At 50.5% G+C, this 9,487-nt stretch overlaps 1 pseudogene; it reads left to right on the top strand.

Moving 5' to 3' along the window:
- The first annotated feature begins 340 nt into the window (after positions 1-340).
- On the top strand, positions 341-8,943 carry LOC135877824 (probable G-protein coupled receptor 142; annotated as a pseudogene).
- The last annotated feature ends 544 nt before the right edge of the window (positions 8,944-9,487 follow it).

Below are 9,487 nucleotides of genomic sequence, written 5' to 3'. Positions count from 1 at the left end.
AAGTGTCCAAGTTCTCTCACCTTTGCACTTCCGTAAGATCAAAGCTCCAAATAACATTTATTTCTTCTTTAGAAGAGAGTTGGTTGATCTTTCAAATTTTGATGTCTTTCTGGTATCTTTTTTTGAGTCCAGGGCCCCAAGTGGCACCTACATCTGCAGTACTGCAGCAACCCGAGATTGTCTCAGTACCAACCACGCTGAAGGCATTTGCAGCCACGAGAGATCTGCTGAGCCTGCTGGTGCTGGTATCTCTGGCAGTGCAGGATACTGCGTTCCCAGTACCAGCAGACAGCGGGGCACCGGTGTTGGTGCTGTGACAACCTCCTGTGCTTTAGACTTCATGCCCATCAGTACTGTTGAAGGAGAAGCCTGTGATGTTGGCTGCTCTACGCTTTTCGCCGACTCGGTGCTGTTCTCCGACGCCCTCAGGAGCTGCCCCCTTGGTGTGCACAGGGTGACTCATTCTCCTGAATTGGAGATTGGTGCCTATGATTCCCAGCATCTGAGCCAGTCATGCTACTCTTCCCCTTCCTCCCCCCTGGGTAGTTACTATCCAGGTTGCCTCAAGATCCTTCAGGTGGAGTGGGATTGGGTATGTCATTGGGGCCAGCCACTGGTCCAGTGGCCCTTTTGGAACCTGTGACGTTGTGCAGTCTATATGGTTTTATAAAAACACATTATATTCACTTATCATAACTGGGATAGTTTTAGAAAAATATGGTAAGAAGTGAATATAACGTACTGGGATATGCTTCATGCAAAAGGTCTCTTGTAAGGTATCATTACAAAGCTTATAATCTACTGAGTGTGATCATCCGATTTGTATAAATGTACCACTCATATTTCTAGTTTTAGATACAAAAAACCTAACTCTGAGGGCCTATTGTAATTATGTAAAGTGTGGGCCATTAATGATGGTTTGGAATCTTGATGACTCCCATTAACAAGGACCACTGTCTGCAGATGACTGTGTTTACCCGTGAGTCTTCCTGTATATGTGTGTGCTGGCAAGTGAGTATTGAAGTCTTGCAGTGACATGTGATCATGTCACCTGAACTGGAATCCATCTTTAACCTGGTGCTTTTCCAGTGAGGGGGGGTGGAAACCCAGAGGGACAAAGGGTCCCCGCCTTATGCAAAAGATATATAAAGGGGTGGAAGAGAACAGAGAGGGAGAGAGGAGCCATCATGGAGAATCCCCTAGCTAACATCTAAGCTGGAACAAGAGCTGTACCAGGGGAAAGAATTGTGCCCAGGCCTGGAAGGTGTCCAGTCTGAGAAACTTACTGAAGCATCTCTGAGGGTGAGATTATCTGTATTTAGTTTGATTAGGCATAGATTTGCGCATTTTATTTTATTTTGCTTGTGACTTACTTTGTTCTGTCTGTTACTACTTGGAACTACTTAAATCCTACTGTCTGTATTTAATAAAATCACTTTTTATTTAGTAATTTACTCAGAGTATGTATTAATACCTGGGGGAGCAAACAACTGTGCATATCTCTCTATCAGTGTTATAGAGGGCGAACAATTTATGAGTTTACTCTGCATAAGCCTTATGCAGGGTAAAACGGATTTATCTGGGTTTAGACCCCATTGGGAGTTGGGCATCTGAGTGCTAAAGACAAGCACACTCCTGTGAGCTGTTTTTAGGTAAACTTGCAGCTTTGGGACAAGTGATTCAGACCCTGGGTCGGTGTTACAGCAGATTGGAGTGTCTGGCTCAGCAAGACAGGGTGCTGGAGTCCTGAGCTGGCAGGGAAAACAGAAGCAGGGGTAGTCTTTGCACATTAGGTGGCAGCTCCCAAGGGGGTTTCTGTGATCCAACCCGTCACAGAACCCATAGGGTTCCCCCCTGTTTCTCGCTCCTGCACAAGACGTTCCTGCTCTGTATCATCAGAGAGGTGTGGGGAGACTATTCGCCAGGCACTACCCGTTCCTGATTCCAGTATTGAGCAGGAGCCGCCTGCTGGACAGCTAACGGAGAAGGGGCAGCCGCAACCTGTGCTGGCTTCGTGCGCTTCCTCTCCTGACTGGTAGTTTCTTCAGGAGGCATCTCACCCGCTCCTGATGATGATGATAGAGCTCACCGAGAAATGCCACCAGTTTTGTTCCCTACAAGGTCACAGTCCAGGTTCCATCATGGACGCTTTCCTGCTAACCTGGTCGAATAAGCTCTGCTACACTTTTCCTCCAATTCCAGTCCTACATCGAGTGTTGGCAAAGCTCAAACGGGACCATGCCCGGGCCCAGCATAGCCTTGGCAGCACTGGTTCTCCATTCTGTTGGATCTGTCAATGGAGCCTCTGATATTGCTTCCTTTGGACCCACGTGTAATTTCACAGGTTCCTGGTCAGCTGCTCCATCCAAACCTGCGGGTTCTTTGTTTAACAGCCTGGAGGCTCCCTGGCTAAATCCTAGAGAGGAGTCTTGCTCGGCTCAAGTTCAGGATGTCTTGTTAAATAGTAGAAAGCCCTCCGTCAGGTCTACTTACGTGTCGAAGTGTGAGCCTGTGTGCACAGAGACTCCAATCCCTTCACTGCTTTGTGACTTGAGAGACACCGAGTGGAATGCACATGTGAAATCACTTAAAGAAGAAAAAAAACTGTTACTAACCTCCCATAACGGTTATTCGATGAGGTGTGTTGCACATGTTCCTTCTACGACCCGCCCTCCTTTGTTTTGGAGTTGTCCAGCAAGAAGGAACTGACAGAGCTCTGGGCCAGTGGGGCCCTTTAGACTGGCACATGGTGGTGTGCCATGGCAGAGGACACTTGAGCTGCCCCGGCAGGTACCCCTGAGGGAAAATTTCCAACGAGTGTACGCAGGACACCTGCGCACTGAGAGTGGAATGCACATGTGCAACACATCTCAAAGAACAACAGTCAGAAGGCTAGTAACTGTGACAATGGAGCCTCACTCTGACCCGTCATCAAATCGCATCTAGGCTTGGCAGAATTGGATTCTTTTTTTTAAAATGTTGGCAATTAATATAGATTTTTAAGCTTTTTTTCCCCTCAGTTTTTAACTATTTAATTTTCACAGTTGTGGGAAATTAATGGGGAGTTGAATTAGGGCAGTCCCCACAGCAGGGCTGCAGGGGGCTCCCTGCCCGACCGAGGGGCCCAAGATACTCAGTCGCAGAGTGGAAGGGAGGCTGCGGTCCTCGCCTGGTGGAGCAGAGACCCCCGGACAGGGCCACGAGGAGGAGGAGCCTCCAGCCGACAGGGAGGCCAACCGCTGCTGAATGGTTCCTGCCCAGGGATGGCCATCACGCTCCCGGTCAGTGGGTGAGTGAGTGGGGCACGACAGTGGAGCTGCGGAGGGCTCCCCGGGCAGCCCCAGGTCCAGTGACAGCAGCTCACTACAGGTGCTACGTGCGGGGCAGACAACGCTTGCCAGCTGTTATTAATGGAAAGCTTTTAATCAATTTCTGTATGTCAGCGAAACTGACGTTTACCAGTGATTAAAAATTTAAATTGAATCCTGCCAAGCTACATGTCTAACTCACCCTGTGTCCTCTCCTAAGGGGAGTGTTTGTTTTATCATTCTGTGAGCTCTCTAGATAATACTTCCTGTTCCTTTATTAATGCTCCCCAAAGACATGAGACTTGTCCAGGATGTTACTCACTGAAAGGCTATTAGCTGTCAGCTCTTTACTGTATCCCCTGGGAGCTGGTGCTGGTCTAGCAGGGTACAAATGGCAGCTTTCCAGATGTAAAGAGCCCTGAGTGCGTGCTGATTGAGGAGATGTTTCTTGCTGACTGAAGCTCTGTCCTCAAAATAGAAAGCGCTCTCGTTAGTTGGAGATGCATCCCCATCTAACACCGGCTGGTGGCTGTTGCACATGAGTTTTATGGACTAGCTCCCATTGCAAGAAAAATGGAAGTAGGTTGCAAAACTGCAGTGCACTGCTGGGTAGTTGAAGAGGGTTTATTTAGAGCTGAGCAAATAATTGATTTTTTTTTTTTTTTTGTTTCAGTTGTTAAACCAAAAAAAACTCTCTCACAATTAATTTGGGGTTGACTTAAAATGGGAATGTTACGTTTTTCTCACCAAAAGGAAAAACCAGTATCATTGTCGTGTGACTGCTGTGCTGGGAAGAGGTGCAGGGGTGAGCAGTGGCCAGTCCAGCGCCTATTGTCCTTCGGACCGGTTACCAGAGGAAGACGTAATGGATCGCCCATAGTTTCAATGTGTGCGCATAGCCGAGTCCTTGGATGTGACAGGTTCTTTGGGAGCGACAGCGGGGCTGAGATGTGACTCTGCAATGGAGTTCTAGGTTCAGTTTCCAGCTTGCGTAGCCTGTCACGGGGATAGTGGATACGGGTTGTGAAGGGCACAGAATTAGCAGCAGTATGTACAGCTTAAAAACTAGGGCAGCTGAAGTGCAAGGGTTGAACAGCAGGGGGCAGAGTGTGGAGTCCAGCCTGCCCCCTCCACCAGCCAGGACTGCATTAGGGGGACACTAAACCTCCCCCGGCAGCTACAGCCAGGCAGCAGCATTTGGGGCTCTGTTCTCCTCTGCACTCATCCACCCACAATGGGATCATGCAGCGGCCAAGTCACATGAGATGCCAACTACTGCCCTAGTGGCAGGTGAGCGCCCATCAGCAGCATGAGGCAGAGGAAGGTGTGTAAAAGCACCTTGATGTACAATGAGAAGAATGGACCATGCAGCCGCATCCCACTGGGGGCTGCAGGGACACTGGGCCCACCAGTGTTCCACTCACAAGGCCTTGTGCACCCCTCACTCTGTCCTGCTCCCCTTGCTCTCAGAGGAATGAAGCAGAAGAGGTGGAAGGGTTTACCCAGCTGCTAGAGGGGAAAAAGCAGTTGTCCATCTCTCCCCCTGTATGCACTGACAGTAGAGGGAAGATACAGGAGTCCCTGTGCCAGGGAATACGTGGATCCCCTACAGGGGGCAGTAACCTGCCTATGGGTCCCCAAGCCCCCTTTCCTTGCTCGAAGTGGCCCTCGTCTGGGTCTCAAAATGAATGGAATTGGTTTATAGGCCAAGAAACCCCCAAATATCAGTGTAATGTGCTCACAAGGGCATCAGTCCTGGAGCTTCTTCCTCCCCCTGCTGGTGCTTTCTCATAGAACACTTAGTGCATTTGTTCGGTGACCCTTAACCATTTGCTGCTGCAGTAGATTCCCTCGGTGCTGGGACTGGAGAGACGTTGCCCTTCCTGCTGTTCTGGGGGAGACAGATTACCCCATGCGTCAGAGCTGAATGGCTTTGAGATCCCAACGGCAGTAACGGTGCTGGCCTGCAGAGGTCGGTGCATGCCAGAGAACAGGCTGATGGGGAGAAGGAGCACTAGACAAGCTTGCACTGAACAGCTTGTTGGAGCAGAACTGGTGTCTTGGATTGTGAGCACTCGGGCAGGGGCTGTCCTCTGAGTGCATACAGTGCCTAGCACATCAGGGCACTCCTGGTAAACAAAGTGTTATACCACTAACCCCCTTTTCCATTTCTCTCCCCCCCCACTGCCTGCCTGAAAATCCCTGTAATGGTGGGAGGACGAGAACCTGAAGATGTTCCTAAGAGTTGCTCCCCTTGGGCAGGTGGGCTAGATCAGTAAGAATCCCAGGCCTACAGCCCTTTAGGGTATGAGCTGGGGTGTCCATCTCTCCCCAGGCCCACGACACCCCTTCCCAACTTTGCTGTTAATATGACAGCAGGAGCTGGAGTTAATATTACAATAGCAGCATTCTGCCCGCATGGTACGAACACGGGAAAAGAGGTGATTTCTGCCCCAAGAGCACATGCAGATAATGGGTGGGTGGAGGAAGGAAGCACAACTGAGCCTGTTTTACGGATGGAGAGACAAAGGGCCAGCTGTTCAGAGGCATTGAGGTGACAGATAACTAAGTAGGTTAGGTGCCTAAATCCCTTCTGCGCTCAATTGGAGTTAGGTACCTGACCTGCAGAGGCAGTTTTGAAAATCCCACTAGGTGCCTAAATGCCTTTGGCCAAGACGTGAAGGGCCAGGTCTCCCACCCTAGTTCTCAAGCACAAGGCCGTACTGCCTGCTAGGGGGGCCACTCCCGCATTCCCAGAATACTGGCCACCCCTGCCAGCGTGACCCTGCCCCTCCCGGCAAGTGGGCTTGCTGCATCAGGACGCCATTTTGAAGTGTACCCTGCTCCGCCCCTGCCAGCATGCCCTCATGCACGGCACATGCCAGGTCCCGCCGGCGGGAGTGGAGTGATGCACTCTTCAAGTCGGCGTACCCTGGCTGGTACCGGCCAAGACCACGTCCGGTTTTGTCTCAGTACCGGCCAGGGCACAAAGCACCTAAAACCGTCTGAATGGCCGACCTACTTCCTGCTCTGCTGCTGTTCGAGAGAGAAGTTTCTGTATGGCTTTGGACCCCAACTGTTACTTATTCCTGGCCATGGGCGGCTGGTGAAGCTTCCCCTGGGGGAGGCCAGCTCCCTGTCCCTCCTGCCTGCAGCCATGCCCGCACTCGGCCCCAGACCCCGCCACCGCTCACGCCCCCCCCTCACTGCTTGCTGCATTCCTCCTCTTCCCCCTCCCACCCCTGTGAGGCCCCCACCGCTTGCTGTGTCCCTCCCCCCCTCCCCTGCAAGAACCCCACTGCTCCCCGCATCTCTCCTCCACAAACCCCTTCCCCCAAAGCCCCCGCTGCTCGTGCTCTCCATGTCCTGCCTCTCCTCCACCCCCTCCCCTGCGAGAACCCCACTGCCCACAGGGACACAGTGAGCGGTGAGTGGCAGATGGTGGTGGGGCTTGCAGGGGAGAGGGGGTGAAGGAAAGGTGGGACGTGGGAGCGGAGGGGACCTCTGGAGAGGGTGGGTGGAGTGGAGGAGAGGAGAGGAGGGACTCAGCCAGGCAGCTGGGCCCAATGGGGGCCTTGGGGAAGGGGCAGAGCAGGGACGGGAAGAGGCGAAGTACAGGTGGGGCCACCATGGCCCAGGCGTCCAGTGGTAGGTCGGGGGCGGCTGTGCTCACTGCCCATGTGCCTGGCTCTGTAATGGGTCCTGTTTAATTTGTACTGATCTAACAGTTCCATCTGCCTCTTCATGTTCCCCTTTCTTTCTCCAGCCAGGTAATCATTAACGTGGGGTTTCTAGCCACAGCAGTAAATTAAAAGACAGTTATTTTGTTTTAAGAGGGCTTATTAGAAAGATAAGCTGAGAACAAAACTGTGACAGACGACCTGCTCCTTGTCCTGGAGCTGGCGAACTAGTTAGCAGTTGTTTGAGACCTTGGGAAAGCAGAGCTGTCCTCTATAATGACTCAGGATCATTGGATGATAACGCTGCAGAAAGTGTTTTACCCGCTTCTGGCCATAATTGGGATCCCATGTGAGTATGCGGGGCAGGAGGGGTGTGGCTGGATAGTCCTCTTCTTACATTTTAAGGCTGAAAGGAAGAATTGTGATCCTGCATCCATCTCATAGCTTCTGGTTGCCCTGGAGCAGGGCTTTAGAGAGACACACCCAGTCTTGACTTAAAGACTTCTAATGATGGAGAATCCACCAAGTCCCTAGGTGAGTTACCCTCACTGTCAAAAAGGTGTGCCTTATATTCAGTCTCTATTTGTCTAGCTTCAACTTCCAGCCACTGGATTTTTGTCATGCCTTTGTCTGCTAGGTTAAAGAGCTCTCTACTATCAGAAATCATTTTCATGTATAGTACCTGTAGACCCTGATCAAGTGGTTTCTTAATCTTCCCTCTGCTACCCTAAATAGACTGTGCTTCTGAAATCTCTAACTGAAAGGCAGGTTTTCCAGACCTAAGTTAATTCCAGTAACCTTTTTCTAAGCCCTTTCCAGTGTTTCAATTTCCTTTTTGAAATGTGGACACCTGGAGACACTATTTCAAACCTGGGGAAACAACTTTGAATGTTGGGGGGTGGATTTTTCTAGCTCTAGCTATAAAATGGAAGATCACTTCTGAGCATGTTCCACACTGAACCCTGGGTTTCTAAGTGCAACAGGAGATAAAGGTGCTCAGGGAACAGGAGAACAGATGGGGGCATAAATAATAATAAATAAATTAATGGAGATATCCTATCTCCTAGAACTGGAAGGGACCTTGAAAGATCATCAAGTCCAGCCCCCTGCCTTCACTAGCAGGACCAAGTACTGATTTTTGCTCCAGATCCCTAAGTGGCCCCCTCAAGGACTGAACTCACAACACTGGGTTTAGCAGGCCAATGCTCAAACCACTGAACTATCCCTCCGGGATGTCTTCAATTATGGTGCAGTCAATGCCTCCGTCTGGCTGGTGGTCTCCTTCACCGTCGAGCGCTTCGTGGCTATCAACACCTTCAAGCTGAAGGCAAAGCTGTGCTCCCCGAGACGCATGCTCTACACGATCGCCTTGGTTCACATCTGCGGCTACCTAGTGGCTATCCCGTATTATTGGTCCAACAGATCAGAAAGGGTGAATGGGACGGGGCGGGCGATCTGCAAGTTTAATCCTGACCTTCCCAACTCCTACGTTGAGGGGCTGGTTTGGTTTCAGACCTCACTGGTCAACATTGTCCCTTATATCATCATCTTCACCTTGAACAGCCTAATCCTCAGGCAGATCGTCCTCAGCAACAAAGTGCACTGTGTGATGGCCGGAGGGCTCCACCGAATGAACTCTGGGACCCAATTCAGGTACCAGAAGAAGAAATCCATCCTCCTCCTTGTGACTGTCTCGATGATGTTCGCTTATCTGGGCGCCACCAGGTTCGTCACGCAGATTATTCTCAGGACCTGCCATTACGACATAGAGAGACAAGATTACTCCAAGGCCATTAACATTGCAGTGCACTTTGGTACTATGCTGGAACTGACCAACTCAGCTGTGAACATGCACCCAGACTGCCTTCCGCAGGGAGCTAGTCCATTGCCTCAAGGCTCTCCTCTTTCCCTGCAAAGCACAGAGAACGCACCCATCAGCCATCTTCCAGGTATAATGCACATGTGCGCATACACGGAGCTGTCCCGCTACATGTCTTCCCAGAGGCAGGTATACCTCCCTGTGTTTAATGAGAGGACTTGCCTTACCCCAGCCAGGAGTGAGGATAAGAGAAATGGACCTAGCATTACGTATGTAAAATAATGTAGTCCAAATTAACATCTTCAGCAGATCGATACCAGGCCATACATTCCAGCTTTGTCATCGATTGGCATGGAGGGTTGGTAGTTCGGATGTGAAATAGCACATGGGTATCCCAGCCCCTCCGAGTGACTCTTTCAGCGCTCGGAGGAAAACTGGCTGTGATGTGTCAATGTTATAGGGGCTTAGGATTAGAGCTGGCCAAAATTCAGGATTTCTAGTTTGTGGGAAATTTCTGTATTTTAGAATTTGTTTCCTTCTGAATGGGAGCAAAACCAAATTTTTTGAAATTTCCCACAACTCAGAAATTCTGAAAGAAACAGGGACACACAATCTGCTCCTTGGGACCCCAGCAGCAGCTAAGTGAAACTGACTTGATTCTTGTCAGTTTCAGGCAGGGG

Source organism: Emys orbicularis, chromosome 4 (genome assembly GCF_028017835.1).
Source record: "Emys orbicularis isolate rEmyOrb1 chromosome 4, rEmyOrb1.hap1, whole genome shotgun sequence".
NCBI lineage: Eukaryota > Metazoa > Chordata > Testudines > Emydidae > Emys > Emys orbicularis.
Note: the sequence above shows the minus strand (reverse complement) of the source record. Positions and strands in the feature narration are given on the sequence as shown.